The sequence below is a fragment of the Narcine bancroftii genome, chromosome 4 (genome assembly GCF_036971445.1).
Source record: "Narcine bancroftii isolate sNarBan1 chromosome 4, sNarBan1.hap1, whole genome shotgun sequence".
NCBI lineage: Eukaryota > Metazoa > Chordata > Chondrichthyes > Torpediniformes > Narcinidae > Narcine > Narcine bancroftii.
The window spans coordinates 129,650,944-129,669,235 of NC_091472.1; the positions used below are offsets into that span (position 1 = coordinate 129,650,944).

The 18,292-nt window shown below is 39.4% G+C and overlaps 1 protein-coding gene and 1 long non-coding RNA gene across 3 annotated transcripts in view; one reads left to right on the forward strand and one right to left on the reverse strand.

Annotated features, from left to right (window-relative positions):
* The window catches only part of LOC138761154 (uncharacterized protein KIAA1671-like), a 245,816-nt gene that overhangs the window by 192,604 nt on the left and 34,920 nt on the right, over positions 1-18,292 (forward strand). The window lies entirely within an intron of this gene.
* Positions 13,537-18,292, reverse strand: part of LOC138761161 (uncharacterized) — a 149,172-nt gene continuing 144,416 nt past the window's right edge. For both annotated transcript variants that reach the window (XR_011356147.1, XR_011356148.1), the window contains one exon: positions 13,537-17,962. This is a non-coding gene — a long non-coding RNA (uncharacterized lncRNA). The remainder of the gene's footprint in view (positions 17,963-18,292) is intronic.

Here is an 18,292-nt window from a genome sequence, read left to right on the forward strand (position 1 = left end):
TTGTGAATCCCAAGTATGTTACAGAGGGCAGCATGAAGACACACTTATCCTGTCGTAATAGTACATTGGCCTGTTGTAGTCTGCTTAAGATCTTTTCAAGGTTTTGTAAGTGTTCCATGTCGTTTCAACCCTTGATAATGATATCATCCAGGTAACATCCGACTGAGATTCCATGTAGTAATTTATCTATCGTAGCTTGAAAAATTGCAGGTGCTGCTGACATCTCGTGTGTGGAGGTGAACAGTCCCAGCTGGGTATTGATGTTCACATCTTTTCTTGATTCTTTGTCCAACTCTATTTGTTGGTATTCCTGTGATAAATCTAATTTTGTAAACTTTTGTCTACATTTAGTGCTTGGAATAGTTCTTCTGCATTGGGCATGGGGTGTTCTGGTACTTTTAGTGCCTGATTGATGGTGACTTTGTAATTTGTAATGCGAATTTCACCAATTACTTTCCATACAGGTACAATCGCGGTTTCTATTGGTTCTAATATGCCTTCATCTTTTAATCTATTTAACACAGCTTCAATTTTTCCTTTCAATGCAGATGGAACTGTTCTGGCTTTGATGAACTTTGGTTCTGCATTCTCTTTTAATTGCAGTTTGGCTTGAACCCCTTTGATCTTTCCCAATTCTTGTTGGAAAACCATGGCCTGGTTGTTGAGGATCTGGTTGAGTTCTGGCTGGGTGTTTTCTTTGTGGTTTATATTCAGTATTGAACCGATTTCCAGCCAGTCTTGGGGAAATGTATTGTAGAGAGTTTCTTCCGAAAAGTGCTGGTCACTGGGTAACTATGATGTAGAGAGATAGTGTTTTTGGTGGATGTTGCTTGTATTATACCTTGACCGTACATTTCCAAAACACTTTGATTTTGTCTCTAGTAACAGATCTCATTGTTACTCCAGTTGTTTTCACTGGAAGGTGTGGTAGTAAGCATTCCTTTAAATGTAATGGCATTAGACACTGCAGCCCCTGTGTTGAGCTCCATTTTCAGAGGTTTGTGGTTTAGTTTTAGCTGAACATAGATTGCTGTGTTTTTCCCGTTTATTTCTCTGATGTGTAAGAGTTCAGCTATTGTTTTGTTGTCTTCAGAGCTGTTGATATGCTTGTTGTTAGGGCTGCTCTCTCTCTCTCTCTCTCTCTCTCTCTCTCTGCCAGTGCTTTGACCTCAGCAAGGTGCTTAACACAATTTTGAGTCCAACTGTGTTTTACTGTTTCTTTAATTGGATAACTAGCTTTAATATGTCCCTTTTTGTTGCAACGTGGCATTTGGAATTTTTGAAGAAACAGTTTTCTGGACGATGGTTGTACTTCCCGCAACAGAAGCACTGTTGGTGGGAAAACCTCCCGACCAGAAGGTCTTGTTGGCCCACATCCAAATTTTTGTCTGCCAATTCTGAGCTGCAGACAGTTCTATAAGTGATCTGAAGAGTTACTTCATCATCCATTGCCAGTAATTTCTGCTTTGCCTGGCGATCTGCCAACCCCATCACCAATCTGTCTCGAAGTGCTTGGGTTAGAAACTGCTCGAAGTGCCAGTGCTTGGACAGATCACTCAACGCTGCCAGGTATTCACCTACTGCCTCCCCTGTCATTTGTCTCCTTTTATACAATCGTTGCCTTTCTGACATAACTGGTGGTCTGGGGCTTAAGTGTTTCCCCAGTGCTGTGCATAACTTGGTGTAGGTCTTTATCCCTGGGTCCTCCAGGGACAACAAAGTTTTAAGGAGATTGAATGTTTTGCTGCCCATTACATTATACTGAGTTGGTTTACTGGGGCTTCATTAATATTATGGGCTACACAGTTGTAGTTAAACAATTCAATGCAATTACCCCAACTTTCATCTGTTTCACTGAATTCTCTGAACTTTCCCTCTGCCATTTTGGTGTGCTTTCGCTTTGATCTTTTGGTGGGAACTCGTAAAGCTCATTAGGTAGTCACCTTTTACCTTTATCCTTTGTTTCCTTCTCTTGGTTGGTGCATGGAGCACACATAGGGTTCGTTTCATTCCTTGTTGCCATTGTTGTGTATGCACTTACACATTTAGGAATTGGAGACGTGGTGCTTTTCTCATTCTTTAATACCATCAGACTAACATGGCTACTGAGGCATATGGAGGGGCGACATCATGACGTGGCATCATGCTGGACAGCAGGGTGGGCTTATACACAACGGTTATCATAAATCTTTTTAACTAACCTAATTAGTCTTGTCATTTTGTAAGTAACATTTTTATACAGTTACAAAATACAAGTTGTACATTATAGATGCCTTGGCATGATTAAGAGGTTAATTAATGTAGGGAACCTAATGAGATCTATCCCAGATGCCATGGGAAACCAAAGGAGGACATTGCTGGGACCTGACAGATTTTTAAATCTTTGCTAGCCACTGAATTCAGTGTCCTATGTGCCATACACAGCATGGGTTTATGATCCTGTCTGTCCAATTTGAATTTTTCTAAGAGGTAACAAAATGTGGTTGATATCTTTCCTTCATATATATTTTATTGTGAATAAATCAATTTTTGAAATAAAAATAACCTGTTCAGTGGGACATTTGACAAAAGTGGTGCTTTGTGCTGAGGTTCTATGTCTCAGGTGTTGTGAAGGATGGGCCCTGACCCCATTGCCACACAGTGTCGCAGTCAGACATTGTCACATTACTGATCCGATATGGAAAGGTTTTTCAAAACAAACATGTTTGACCACAAGTCCATCAAGCAGTGGACACTGAGAAACGAGTACCGATGGATGCTCTAGGGTGGTTTCTCTGAGCAGACTGATCAGATCATCTGGCAGAACACCTTCTCGCCTGAACTTACTAACAAGCACCAGAATCTGGCCTAGCTGGTGATGAGAGGAGCACCCTGGTCAGATCTTTCTGTTTGACTGGAATATCACCCCCAACCCCCAAACACATGTGCCTTTGAGGTGAATATAATGGGGAGGAGACAATTACCCCATCTTTTTGCAGACTGGATTTGCACAGTGTACGGAGGGGGATGCAAGAGACCAAAGTCTTGCTGATAGTGAGAATAGTAATGGACTACAGAATGCTATTGATCATTGAATAGATAATAGAGCAAAGACAGGTGAAATTTAATTATGAAAAATGAGAGGTTATTAATTTGGGAGATCAAGTAAGGGCAAGATATATACAATGAATGATAGGGCCTTTAATATTATTAAGGAACAGAGGCATCTCTGGGTTAAAGTCCAGGGATTCCAGAAGGTAACAGCACCAAGAGATAAGATTTCTGGAAGGCATTTGGAATACTTGACATTATTAATAAGGACATAGAAAATAAGAGCAGGGAGGTTGTGATGCAAATTACAAAACATTGGTTAGATGACAGCTGGATTATTTTTTACACCACACAATAGAATGTATGATTGTACTGGGTAAGAAGTAGAGCAGATTTACTAAGGTATTGTTCAGGATGGAATGTAGGAGAGACTGCAGAAACTTGGTTTGTTTTCCTTGGAGCACAGGAGGCTGAGGTGAGACCAGATAGAGATATGAAAAATGACGAGGAGTAGAGGCAGGATAGATAGGAGGAAACTTTTCTCCACCACAGAGGCATCTAAAACTGGAGGCCATAGGTTTAGAGGGGATCTGAATAATATTTCATTTCATTCAGATGATGGATGGAGTCAGGAATGCACTGGGTGAGTGGTGGAGGCAGGTACTCTCATAATATTTATCTGGACGAGCATTTGAATCACATGCAGAGAAAGCTTAGAGCTAAGTGCTGGTAAATGGGATTTATCAAAAAGTTATTTTCACCAACGAGCCTGCAGCAGACATGGATATACCCCTCCATAAATCTTCGTCCGCAAAGCCAAGCCAAAGAAAGAATTTTGGTTGGCAAAAATATGGTGAGACAATGGGCCTGGTTTTAAAAACCACTATCCACAATGCGATAAAGCAAACCACTTAAGGTATTAATCTGGAATGTTGCAGAATGTGTTTGAATGGAGAAATCTGGATTGCTTGTTGAAGTGTTATCCTTAGATCAGTGGTTACATGCTTCTGAGTCGGGTGGCTGTATTTACAATTGTCACGGAGGTTGAGTAAGTGCCTTCTTTCAGAACCCTCAGCCACAGCTCATTGCAAAACCCTAGGGCCTTACCCGGTATTTGAGTAAAAAGCAAGGTAGTTGTCTTAATATTCCATCCAGCACTTATTTGTGATTTACAACATTTAAACCAGATGATTTTGCCTTTTACGTCTTTGATAGTTGAGGCTTTAAAAAAAAAATAAAAATAAATGGGCCTCCAATGTTTCCCTGCATCACAGTTTTAATTGGCTTTTTAAATTGGATGTGAAATGGTTTAGGATGTTCTGAAATCATGAAAATGAATCAGAAATGTAAATTCTTCATTTTCATCTTTATTTGACTATTATGTATGGTTTTTTTTTGTTTTGCATTCTATTTTGGTAGTTGACCTGACACTGTGCATGACTAAGTGGTACACTTTCAATGGCAAAGGCTAAATGTTTTGATGAACAGTTCTTTCACGTAGCCCGATGGTAAACGGGATGTGATTCAGTTAGGCGTTGGAAAGGCCCAGTTAGAAGAGAACAGGCCCAGTTAGAAGAGAACAGGTCTTCTCTGTAGCAAGTTAGCTATAGCTATACAGTTAAGATGAGATTCATTTGATTACTGCTAGATATTGAGTGGACATTTCATCAAAACACAGCTTTATTTACAATTATAGCTGCACCGTTTCAGAAGTTGGAATGCCTTGGGTTCGGCCCATAATTTTAACAATTGAAAACAATCTGTTCTTGGGTTGATTTTGCTGAAAACCTTTTCTTCCACTGTGCATAAATATTTTACAGATTAGGTCATATGTTGCCGCCTACCAACAGCAGTAAATAGAAATACATAAGCAGGTCATTCTTTTCATTTGTTCTCTGGTAGTTATGTGGATTGGCAGCAAAACAAACATTTCAGAAGGAATACAAAGATAGAAAATGCTTTGGGAAATGCTGGAGGAGAATCATAACTTTGTTTAGATCATTGAGATTTGTTTAAATACATGCAAATTTATGTTTATTTCATCTTGGATATAGATCAGTTTGTGTAACATGGTAGTGGATGCCTTGAGTTGGTCCACCTTGAATGAGTGGTTGGTGCTCTTCTTTGTGCAGGTTTTTCTGTTCAGTTATTCAACAATGGTTTCTGGAGGTCTTGGTAGATACCAAGCCTTTATTTGAACTCTCAGAATTGGTTCAATGGCAATTCTAAAAGTGATTTTGCAAGTGATGGTTCGTTGCCCATTAATAATAAATAATTCACTTCATTTACAGCTTCATTTGCTATGAAGGATGTAAATCATAGAGTGACTGTGGTGGTTTTCTGAGGCCAATAATGAGTCAAACAACACGGAGAATTCTTGAAGACATTTAAATTTTTATTTGCAAGTAAAGACTGAACAAGTCACTGATCACTCACTGAACACAGCATGCTTCCTTTCTTTTATGTCACCTTCCTTGTTCAATCCATCATGTCCCTTATCTTGGCTACACATTGATTCTCAATTCACCACCATTATTGCTTAGTATTACTTATTTACTTATCTAATTATGTCTCAAGACCAGGTGTTCTGACATTTTCTGCCACTATTATTTTCTAACTCCCTTTAATTTCTGTCTTGTCAAGTTCTTATCACGCACTACACCTCACTTCTCTCCACCCTTAAATGGTACATGGTTACACAGGGTTGCTAATTGGATACATATGGTTACAGTTAGATACATAGTAAAAATAAATGTTTATATGGAGTAATAAAAAAATAATTGTAGCAATACAAAGTAAATGTATATCGTAATTAAAAAACGCCTGTTGCTATGAGACACTGCCCCTTTTTTTTTATTACACATTTTCAGTTACTTCTCGATGTTCAACTTTGATTGATGTTTTGTATCAATTAGCTCATCCTGGGCTTTTTTCTTGGTCATGGTACTCTTATCACTTCTCCTTACGCTACATTTGTAACCGAACTGTTTCATGATACATCACTTGCCACTATGGTTCCCCCTATCTTGTCCTGTCTAACTTCTCCTATTTGATTTCCTATTACTCCCATGTATGACCTGATGTTTTCTCTCTGGACTTGTGTTGTTAAGTTAGCAGTTTTGTGTAACCTTGCAGATAATAAAGTTATATTTTCCATATATTTCCCCCTTTGCACACATAAAAGGTCAGATTAAACTACAATAGCTATCCCTAAAACTGGGTTATTTGCAAAATTTCATGCTCAGTCTTCAAAGTATCTCCCACCCACTCCCTGGGCCACTGAGCCAAAAACCTGTCCCTTCATGTCTGAGATGGGAGAAAAGACCCAGGAAGACTCACACACTATTCTCAGCCGTGCTGCACTCTTCTTGTGTATCTTGCACATTGTGCAGATTATAACAATACATCAGCCCTCCTTCCTTACTGCACAATCACCAAGTATCTGCCAGTGGGATTATCTGATTATCCCACTCTTTCCCCCCCCCCCCCCCACTTTGATTCGAACCCCAGTCTCCCCGGGAATCTAAACAGAGAACTTGTCATGTATTTCTTATCTGCACTGCCTGCATTCCAAAGCCATCTGCTGATGCTGTACCAGTCCGTATCATTCATGGAGCCTCTCCTCAATCTAGACATCAGGCTTCCTTTTTGTGTTTTAATTCACTTTGATACTTCTAAATTATTTAATATTCACTTTAATGGTATATTCCTGTTCTTAGATTGGTCTTTTTTTGGTTTATAATTGTTAATTAGCTAATATCACAATTGCATGCAAGATATATGACCCCCCCCCCCCCCCCCCCATGATCCTCCAAATATTCAGGTTAGCCAAGCAAGCCATCCATTCTGCCCCTCGGTCCGTCTAAAACTGTCTACTGATTATGAATATCTTGCATCACCCCTGAGATATTGAAGGATTCATCTGTAACCTTTGTAATGTACTTATCGCCTTCAATCGAGTATACACCACCCTGGGTAGCAAAGTGATAACCCACTGCATATCTGGTTTGTGTGAGAAAAGCCTCAATTGTACCAATTCTCAATTAACAGCCACATTGCCCAACACTGTTAGCCACAGATGAGATGATTGTGATTCTCGGCAGCCACCACCCTATCTGATTTTCCAAGGGATATGGAGCTGAGGATCTCCATCCAATGTCCGACCTTAGGGTAACAGGATTGTTACAGTCCACACAAATTCCTTTGACACTCCTCGGCGGTGATCCGTCTTCTGACTCTAGCATTTTCTGGGCATGGGATGACAAGGGGTCCTAACATCTCAATGGCAACCAAGGCAGGGAGGCTGTTTCCTGTAATACATAGGCTTCCTTTAACTGATAACATGTGGTGGGGTCTCGGTACATTTGTTGGTACCATTGTCTGGGATATATACACACATCTCTCTCCCTCTCCCTCTCTCTCTCTCGGGTGATTTTTCCAATCTTTACTTTATATTTTTCTCATTGTTTTTCCGAGCAGCATCCCCACAAACCACCTGAGTTCCTCAAGTTAGATTCAAACATTCAAGCATGAGAAGTATCCTTCTTTAATCCCAAAATCATGTTCACAGCAGTGTTCTTCTATACAAGGCAAATCATCTTTCAATTTTACTATCCCAAATTCCCATCCCAGACCATCAAAACACAAGAGGTTTTCTATTATTTAAGAAATATGCTGACTGTGCTAAACAAGAAGTGATTACCCTGGCAACTTCCTCTAGTCATACTATCTATCTGATCAAATAAGTGTGGGTGGCTTTCTATACACCTTCCAATTCAACCCAGTTTCTGCTGACAACTTGGTCAATTTATTCTTTAAGGACCCAGGCAAATCAATAATAACAAGACAATACTTATAGTTACATACTTAATTCTATAAAATCAATCCATATACACTCAAATGGTAGGCATTCAATTTCTTTACCAGGATTATTTTGTAGGCAGATAATACCTCCCTTCCTTTGGAAGGTTCTACTTTCTTAGATTAGTGATCCCATTCCTATGCCCCTCCTCCTTAGTCAATCTACATTATTGCATATATATGTATATATAAAATTAACCAGTACAAGTAAAAGAAATTGCATTTGGTACAGAAATTGTCCAGCAGGGGAAGTTCATATTTTGATTTTTGGCATACCCCCTACTGTTTACAGAGCTTAATGAAATGGTAGGAGTGTACCCGTGAACTTGTGCTTCATCCCCATATCAGAGAAGACTGTTCTATTCAAGTAGTTGATCACTTTCTGAATAAATGGTGAAGGGACCGTTTCTAACAGCAGCTTTTGCAATAGCATCTACACGAGCATTCCCAAGGGGTCCAGAGTTCTGGTGCGGACATAAATATTCCTTTCCCTATCATGTAGGCTCTAACCAGGGCAAACAATTCAAATTCCTGGGAAAACTGGATGATAGAAGGCAGCCGTCCATCTTCATTACTTCATTTCTGTATTTTTCACAAGGTAGTTTTAAAAAGGTCATCGAGTTCATTGAAATTCACTCATAGAAGGTCAGATGAATTTACTAAGAGAAAGATTCATAGTTCAAAAGTGCTGGAGCTGTCTATTGGATTAGACATCAGGAGAGCTTCCCCTAAATGTTGGATGTATTTTACTCTGGGTTTCAAAGGTACCTCAACTCTCTTTAATACTTGGCCCAAAGGTCATCACCACTTTTCTAGGTTGTTATGGGAATTTAGTCTTAAGCAACATTGAAGTTTTTTTTAAATAATTCTTTCTTCCGTGTGATTTGTTTTTACTCTTTCTATACAAGTTAGAACCAGGAAACACTACAGAAGTGGAACACCATTTCTTCATTGTTAGTTTTAAAGCCCAACAGCTTGTGAAATTGCTGCATGGTTGAAGCTCTCTGGAAGGCAGGTTTCAAATTACTGCAGATAACTTTCAGTTCAAGCTCTTTAACCCCTTCTTCCTCACTCATGCACAGTCTTTCTACTGTCAATTAAAGTATGAGGCAAACTTTTTCAAGTTTGTTTTTTCCCAAAATGAGCAACAATTTTGCATCAAAGCTAAGTCAGAAACCCTCTTTATCGTAACTAGTGAGACGGGTCTGGTCACTGTGGCTGCTAAGAGTACATATGAGGGTGGCCATGCCCACAAGGAATCTTTTGATTCCTCAATCTCATCATTCTGCAAGACATCGGGTCTCCGGGGTTTTATTCTTTCACCTTCTGTTTGTTAACCATTCGGCGCCTGAGAGAATGTGCTACCATTTTAACCGTAATTATCATCTCTTTAATCTGAGATGCTAAATCAGTTTCACATTATGTAGTTGGTGCTGATTTGTTCCTTATTTAAATGTAATTTTTATTACATGTCTTACGTGGAGAAAAGTTTAATTTCAGCCTTAAAAAATATACTGTGCAGACAGGGCAGGAGCTGCCAATCATTATTAACTTCACTTTATCAATCAATATTCCTGACATGTAATTGAGATCCCCAAAGTTTCCTCCCCTGTGGCTCCCATTATGTCTCCAGCTCTTATTCTTTTCTCCACATTAGTTGTTTTGCCACGGCTGTATTACTACCATTATAAATTCTTCTTCCTGGTCCCTTTTCTGATGTATCATTATCTTTTTAACTCTATCATAAATTTACCTGGCCAGTCTTTTTCTGGCCTCCTGCTCAATTCCGACCGTTTTCTGAGTTGCGCAACTCACTGTCTAATTTAAAATTTTCCCGTATTTCAGATATAAACAATACATTGGCTGTCCCGGGATCCCCACATCACTCATTTCCGACATTTTACCCACAGGAGTGTTTTCTCCTGATTTATCGCACACTTGTCCCATATTGTCCTTTTGTTCCTCTGCACCCACTTCAGGGTGTCCTGGCCTTAGTGTTGGGAATTTCCCCTCTTAAAAATCAGTTGAAAGCAGGGCGTCAGAACTAGGACAACACGTTATGTCGGACAGTACTTTTATCCCCTCATCGGGCAAATCCTCAGGCCCTTATCTTCTGTGGGCTCAGGATGCGACACTCGTAGTTCATCTGGAGTCCGTCAGAGCTATGCTATAGGGAGGGAAGGATCAATTGATCCAAGACCTTAAGAGAAGTACCAGGAAAGTGTGAAATGGGCCCATTCTTTAGTCTTTAGATGCTAGTTCAGCCAGTCACTGACTCCATCCAGTAAGAATTCCTCAATCTCGGACTCTTGGCTGGTTTGCCAAATGTATTGAAACTGCCACTTCCCGATGCAAAGAACACAGCACACAGAACTGATACAGTTAACTCTTTAATGGACACCAAGTTAACCTGAGAGAACCCTTACTGCTTTCAGCCTTGAAAGCAGTCTCCGGAGGTCTCTATTTAACAAAGGGATGCATCAACTTTTATCCACTCGAGAAAACAAGTTGAACTAAAAGATTACATTATTATTCTACATACAAGGTAACTCACCATTACATACCAGGTAAATCACACCTCTTGTCGCCCCCTCCCCAATATCCCTGTATCAAGGTTGAATAATAACAACACTGAGTTACATTTATTCCACATAATGTCAGTTTCTTTTCCTGATTCTCCTCCTGTTCAGACTGTTTCTCCAGTTTTTTTTTTACTCTCTCCTTTAGTTATCCTCACTGCCGGACACGCTTTCCCCAGTCTCCTGTTCTGAAAAACTTCAGTATCTCCACCTCCTGCTCCCTCTTTCATTCTCATTTTTTGAATTATCTTTAGACTTATAATTTTCGATTAGTACCTTCATTCCATTTCATTACACATGTATATGTCAAAGGTGCCTTCCCTTGGCCACTGGGTTGACAGCTTTTTTGTTTTTTTCCCCCTATTTTTCAGACTCAACTGCATTTGCTTTATTCATTGTGCTAGTTTGTTCAGCACAGTTTTTCATTCAGTTACTCTGCTATTTTCAATGCTACTTCTACTTTTATCCATAACACTTTGTGGTTTTAAATTGACCAATTAATCCCATGCAGACCTTTATTTACCTGGGGTGGTATCCACAGAACCCCTCGTCCATTCAGACCCCTATTTACCTAGGGTGGTATCCACAGGATGCCTTGCCCATGCAGACCACCTGTATACCTAGGGGAGTATCCACGAGGACTTATCAACAGCACGTGAAATTTTTCCTTTAATCAAACTCTACCCCTTATTACTACTTACTCCACTGCACAGTTTTCCTGATCAATTCTCCGAGCCTCCTTTTAGGTCAATTTGTCAGCAGATTCTTTGGAGCAGAGAGACCCTCTGACTGTTGTTTGGCACACCTGTGCCCCCGGAGAACTCCCATTCCCAACAGATTTTAGTCCAAATTTAAAGTGAAAACCGCTTACCTTTTTTTGTGGATGGCCACCCTTTTATCTGCTGGTTCTGAGAAGATCCCCGAGGGACTTGAAGCGCTCTCAACCAGCCATCCCTTTTCTGATGAGTCTCTTTCTGACCCCGCTCACTGCACCAATTCTGTCGTAGTTTTCTGAGGCCAATAACAAGTCAGGCAACACAGAGAATTCTTCAAGAAGTTTAAATCTTTATTTGCAAGTAAAGGCTGAAGCAACCAGAGAACAAGTCACGGATCACTCACTGAACACAGCATGCTTCCTTTCTTTTATGTCAAATTCTGACCTTGGTGTTCAATCTGTCATGACCCTTATCTTGGCTTCACATTGATTCTTAATTCGCCACCATTATTGCTTAGTATTACTTATTTACTTTTCTAATCATGTCTCAAGACCAGATGTTCTGACATTTTCTGCCACTATTATTTTCTAACCCCCTTCCCTGACTTGTCAAATTCTTATCACACACTACACCTCACTTCTTGCCACCCTTAAATGGTACATGGTTGCAGTTAGATACTTTGCAGTTAGATACATAGTAAAAGTAAATATTTAGAAGTATTCAGACTGCCCTTTTTTTATACAGATTTTCAGTTACTTCTCTATGTTTAACTTGGATTGATGTTTTGTACCAATTTGCTAATCCTGGGCTTGTTTCTCAGTGATGGTACTCTTATCACTTCTCCTTCCGCTACACTTATCTTGTAACCTGCCTGTCTCAGAATAAATCACTTGCCACTCTGGTTCCCCCCTACATCATCCTGTCTAACTTTTCCTATCTGATTTCCTGTTACTCCCATGTATGACCTTGATATTTTCTCTCTGGACTTAATGTTTTAAAGTTAGCAGTTTGGGGATGAAAATATTTTCCCTCTTTGTGTTTTTAAAGTTAGCAGACTTTGGAGTCAGCAAATTCTACTCATATTATAATCAGCCAACTTTTCTACATACTGTGGCTGTTACTTAATTACATTAATATTTCCCATTGTTATGAACCCAGAGGACCCCAAAATCCAACAGCAATAAATATGCACCACAACACAGGGTTACTTAAACAAAAGTAGTTTTTAATTATAATTGAACAAGACAACAGAATTAAACTTTATTACTTAACCTACCTAACCTACTTAATCCCCCTTTAATATTAAGTGGAGGTGTGTGTAATGTGTATTTAAGATTAGAAAAGTTCACAATATTTTCAGCAGGCCTCTCTTTTTGGGGAACTTTCTTGGATGTATTTTTTTGTCGTCTTGAATAGCATAAATAAATTGGAATGTAAATGGTTTATTGGAAGGAAAAGGCATGAGGAGTCAATTTTTAAAATCAGTTTATTTTTATTATAAGTTAAAACACAATGCTGGAGAAACTCAGCAGGCCAAACAAAGATAAAGATACATAACCAATATTTCGGGCTTGAGCCCTTCATCAAAGTGTGAACAAAATGTAGGCAGGTGACTGAACAAAATGGTAAGGGGGAGCGAGCACAGACCCATCAGCAGAAGGTGATAGGTGGATAAGGGAGGAAGGGGCACCAGTAAACAAAGAGAGGGGGAAGAGCTCTTTGAACAGAGGGAAGGGGGGTGGAGAGCAGGAGGAGAGAGGGATGGGAATGAGAGGGAGAATAGGGAGTAGGCTAGCAGAAACCAGAGAAGTCAATGTGAAGTGTCCAGATGAAAAATTTATGTGTTGCTCCTCCAATTTATGGGTGGTTTGGGTTTTACAGTACATGAAGCCATGGATAGACGTGTCAGTGCGGGAATGGAGTGCAGAATTGAAATGGTTGCCCCTGTCACTGATGCGGACAGATTAATGGTTTTACTCTTCTTTTGTATTTTTATTATCCTTGGAATTTTCAAGAATAAGGCACTCAGCCTTCCTGGTATATATATGGCATATGGGAGTGGGTTTGTCAGAGAAGTGTATGTGCATGGGTGTACACAATGACCAGGGGTGCAGTGCTGCCAGAGCTCACTGGAGCACCATTCCGGTCGGTACCTCCAGCACCTCACAGGCCCACTCACGGCAGCGGTGGCCCCAACCCCCCTCCCCCCCCACCTTTCTATTAAGCACTATTCTCTATTCTGGATATACCTGTTTTTTCCACAACCGGTTGTCCCTCATCAAGTTGCTCCAGCACCTCACAGGCCCACTCACGGCAGCGGTGCCCCCCCCCCCCCCTTTCTATTAAGCACTATTCACTATTCTGGATATACCTGTTTTTTCCACAACCGGTTGTCCTACTTTGTAGTCCTACTTTGTAGTCCTACAGTTTGCTGTCAATTGTACAATGGCAAATACTACATGGCTCATGAGACCTCCCTGTCACCATTTTTGGTGAGCTCTGGCATCTAAAAAATTTGCAATGCACCTTTGACCATGACATTTTTTTTCAGAATTATGCATTTCTAAATTTGTCACTGTACATCTTTTTAAACTGCCTCACAATCATGCACAAAGGTTGAAGATAAGCAAGATGGTCCCCTCCCCTTCTGGTTTCTGCAGTTCTTGATAGATGGTGAGAAGAAAGAATACCTGTTTTCATTTACATTCCATTGAATTCCTTTATTATGATTGAATAATTGATTTAATTGGAAATATGAGGACTTATGTTTGTTGTTGAATAGATTCATGGGTTTTCCATGTCTTGCAAGCTACCTCCTTGTCATTAATGATGGAAAACAAGACACAACAAGTATTAGATCTGGCTGGAGCCAGAGGGTATTAGCATTAAACCATAAGTTACTTATTTTGAAACATATTGCATTACCATGGGAACAATTCATCGTCTTTGATTGAATTTGGTTTTTGTTGCACTATCGATTAACCACATTAGACTGGAAGTAGTGATTAATAGGTTTTAATCACCATAAATGATCAGCATGTCTCACGTGTTGCTGGCTCGGTTCCAAGGCAGGTATTGAGGGAGAGATTTGGGAGTAACAGCCTTTACAGGGATTCTGAGGGAGGGATCACGGGTGCAGGGGTGAGCCAAACCACACAGTACATTCATACAGACAGTGCTGACAGCTATACAGTGTTCCACCTCAGTTTTTCAAAATTGTTTGTGATTCTTGAAGTTTTTTAAAGATTGATTAAATTGTATTTATGACCTCTCTCCTCATAAGGAGCCAGCGCTGATGGAAATAAATGTTCCGGAATTCTCTATCAGGATTTTTAGCACTGTTTGCTCACCATTTACCTCAAAAAAAATTAAAACTTTCTTTCTGGACATACATTTTTGGGAATTCTGAGAGAAGTTCAACAAAAAAAAACTTGGATAGCTGAGTTAGCTATCACCCAGCCCCTTATGTATCTTAGAATGTTACGTCACAGTACAGGCCCTTCAGCCCACAATGTTTTACAGACCTATATATACCTTAAACAAAACAAAACCCTCCATACCTCATAACCCTCTATTTTCCTTTCATCCATGTGCTTGTCCAAGAGTCTCTTAAATGCCCCTGTAGTTCCAGCCTCCACCACCACCCTTGGCAATGCATTCCAGGAACCCACAACTCCCTGTGTGGGGTGGTGGGGGGAGAAAAATAACATTCCTTATCAAGGTTGTTAAATACTACAGAAGGGAATCACAGAGTTTGGAATTCATCCAGGACCATAAAAACACCAGTAGTGGCAGTGACAACAAAAAAACTGGTTCTTGATTTTGAAAGACAATATTGGCAATTCTTTTCTATCCTCTGCCCCAACCTCTGTAGATTGAAACAGTATAATTACTTCCATTCCCCATACCAGCTGTTGCATGGCCTCTCATGAATGTGACATTAATGGTGTGCATTTTACATGTGTATAAAAAGAAAATGAGTACCAAGTTTCACACTACATGGGTGTAAACAGACAGACAAGAGGAGGTGTTAGGCAAGATGATCTGTATAATGATGATCCTTCTGTCTCTTCCTTGCATTGTGTCCAGAACCTTTGATACACTTGACCATTTTATTCATGTCTTTTTACACATCACCTGATTCCATTTGTACCCATTTGGTCGTAATTAGATGTTCTCCAGCAATAGCTGTTCTTCCCATCGCAGTATTATCTATTGGTACAATGACAGCTTCTTCCCCTCTGCCATCAAATTTCTGAATGGACAATGATCCACAGACATGACCTTTTCTCTTCTTTTGCACTAATTTATTAATTCTGTTTTTAAAAAAATGTAATTTCTAGCAATTTTGCACCTGTAATTCTTCCGCAAAACAACTAATTTCGTGACACGTGTTCATGACAATAAATTCAGATTCAAAATCATTTCATCTCTCGAGTCTCACGAGGATCTACCCTGTGCCATCTGCCCTGTTTGTCATCCAGAAATTTTAACTAAAAATGCACCATCTCTTTCCACATAATCACTGATTGAACCTTGTCACCAACTCTTCTGAACTCATTGTTTCTAAATTGCCCGGGCTGTTTTTTAGACTTCCAGTACTGGATGGCAGCAATTATTTCTCACTGAAAATTGCAAATACCAAAGCCAACATTTTCAATTCCCATAACTTGCTTCAATACTAAGTTACTGATTCCATCCTTCTCTTAGGCAATGAAATTGAATATGAAAATTTGCATCCTTGGTATGACATTTAACTTTGAAGAATTGCGCTTCAAGACCACTTACCTGTACTTTTGCAAGGTTCTTCTATTTCTATCTCTATGACAACTCCCAACTCTTCCCATTTTGAAGATTTCACCATCAACTATTCTAACCTTTTTCTGGCTAGTATCCTTTATTCCACTCTCTCTAACTGTTTGTTGTCCAAAATTCAGTCCCAATTGGCTGTGTCCTTACTCAATAATAGCTGAACAATGCTTCAGTTTAAAATTCTCACACTTGCTTTGAACTCTTTTCCCTTCTCCACCTCATTATTCTTTCCATCCCTTATACCTGGTCAGCTCCAATATGGCTTCTTACATAGGTTCTGAATTTCTAATGTACAGCATCTGGAAGTTGGGTTTTTGATACCCTAGCTTCAAAATATCCTGCAATAATCTTCACAGTCCCTACCTACCTTCCCTTCCTCCCTCACCTTGGTCCTATTCCAGACCCTTGATCATGCCCCTGTCCCTCACTCTTGAACATTCGATTACAGGCTCATTGTTTACTTTAGCTATCCTGTGTTTCTTTCACACCCACTTTTATTTTCCTACTTGTTTTCACCCCTACTCTGGTGCAACCTTCCACTTTTGTTACTTAAAAGGCTGCATCTTCAAGCTGCTCTCAGGGACTTCAGCACAAAATTGAGATAGATTTTAACTGAGAGTTAAATGCTGTCTTTCAGATGGGATGTTGAAATTAGAGGTTTTTTTAAAATGGTCTCTCTTCTGTGGCAATGTTAAAAATGGCAATGCTGCATTTATTAATGCTTCCAATAAGTGTTTCTTTGCAATGTTTAGTTAACGAGTGTAATTCACCTCTGAGTGGAGTAAAACCACATCTACAGTTGATATGCAGGACATGTGTTAATAGAGAGTACACTAAAAAAAATTGCAGGTAACATCCAGGTAACCACAAAGATTTTTAGAGGTATATCAAAAGTTGGATTGGTATGGCTAAAAGATTGATGTGGGACATAAAAACAGAAGAAATAATCAGCAGATCAGAGAGAAATGGTTAATGCCTCACTTTGATCACCTTTCATCTGATTCAGTCCTTGGAGGAGAAATGGGCTTCAATTTATGGTTGCTAGCACTTACTAGAAAGAATGAGCTAGAATTAGTGTTGTAACAAATTTAATAACTTGGGATGTTAATAAACAGTTGGATAAAGAGTTATTGGGGGGGGGGGTGTTCACTGGTTCAAGTGAAGTGAAATTTAGAAAGGTGAAGATAAAGAACAAAGTTATGTAGGGTAGCAAAATGGTATCTGTTGCGCATTAATACACAAGAGCATGAGATACACAGAAGTACCTCCAGTTAGAATCAGAACTTGAAACAAATAAGGTGCATTAATGAGATAAATAGAAATAAATTATAAGCATGAGTAAATTATGAGAAATAAATTACAAACTCATGAGTATTATATGTTTTACGGTCATTTTGTGGGATGACAAGTCTTGGGAATTGATTTTTTTTCCAGGATATTCAATTTTTTTTAAGAGATGTGCAAAACATAGTCCTGATTTTCATAAACTGAATGAAGGCAAGAAACCCACTCAGTTTTAGTGGGCTAACAAAAATATCAAGAGCAGAAAAATGTTATCAGCATTTGAACAGTTGCGGTAATGCGCAATAGAGTATAAATCGGAGATGAGTGTAAAAAGGGTAATATAAAAGATAGAACGAACACACACACACACACACACACACACACACCAATTTAGTTAGATCTGAAAATAAAGTTTTAAGTTCAAGTTTATTATCATCTGATGTACATTAACAACCTGATGAAGCTGTGTCCCTTTGGATCATGATGGACACACAAAAACATACAATACCCAGTACACAACATTCACTTAAACAATCAAAACCAACCTTTTTCTAGCTGGATGGCTGAATTTAGAGTAGAATCTGGAGCCATGTTTCCATAATTTACAGTTGTTACCAGAGTGAAGCAGCTCTTCTCTTCCCTGTGGTTCAGATGCAACTTCAGGCAATCCAGTTTATTTTCCTAGAGATTGCATATTTTGCATTAAAATTGTTGGGAGCGCAGGCCTAAATTAATTTGTTTTGAGTCTGACACGCTTAATGCACCTCTGCTTCCTTGAACACTGTTTCTGACAACCTCTTCTCTGAGTTTTAGTCATTGGTGTTGGGGGTTGCTGTCTTCATAAAGTTATATTCACTCAGCACCTTCATGTGCTGGTCCTCTAGCTTGGTATACCAATAGGTTTTAATATTCCTGGAATTTAGTATTGTTTTTCAATCATAGACAAGATGAATAGAACAAGATTTCACCTTTTTTTGGAGTCAGAGTGGCTGCTACAACCAAGTGTGCTGC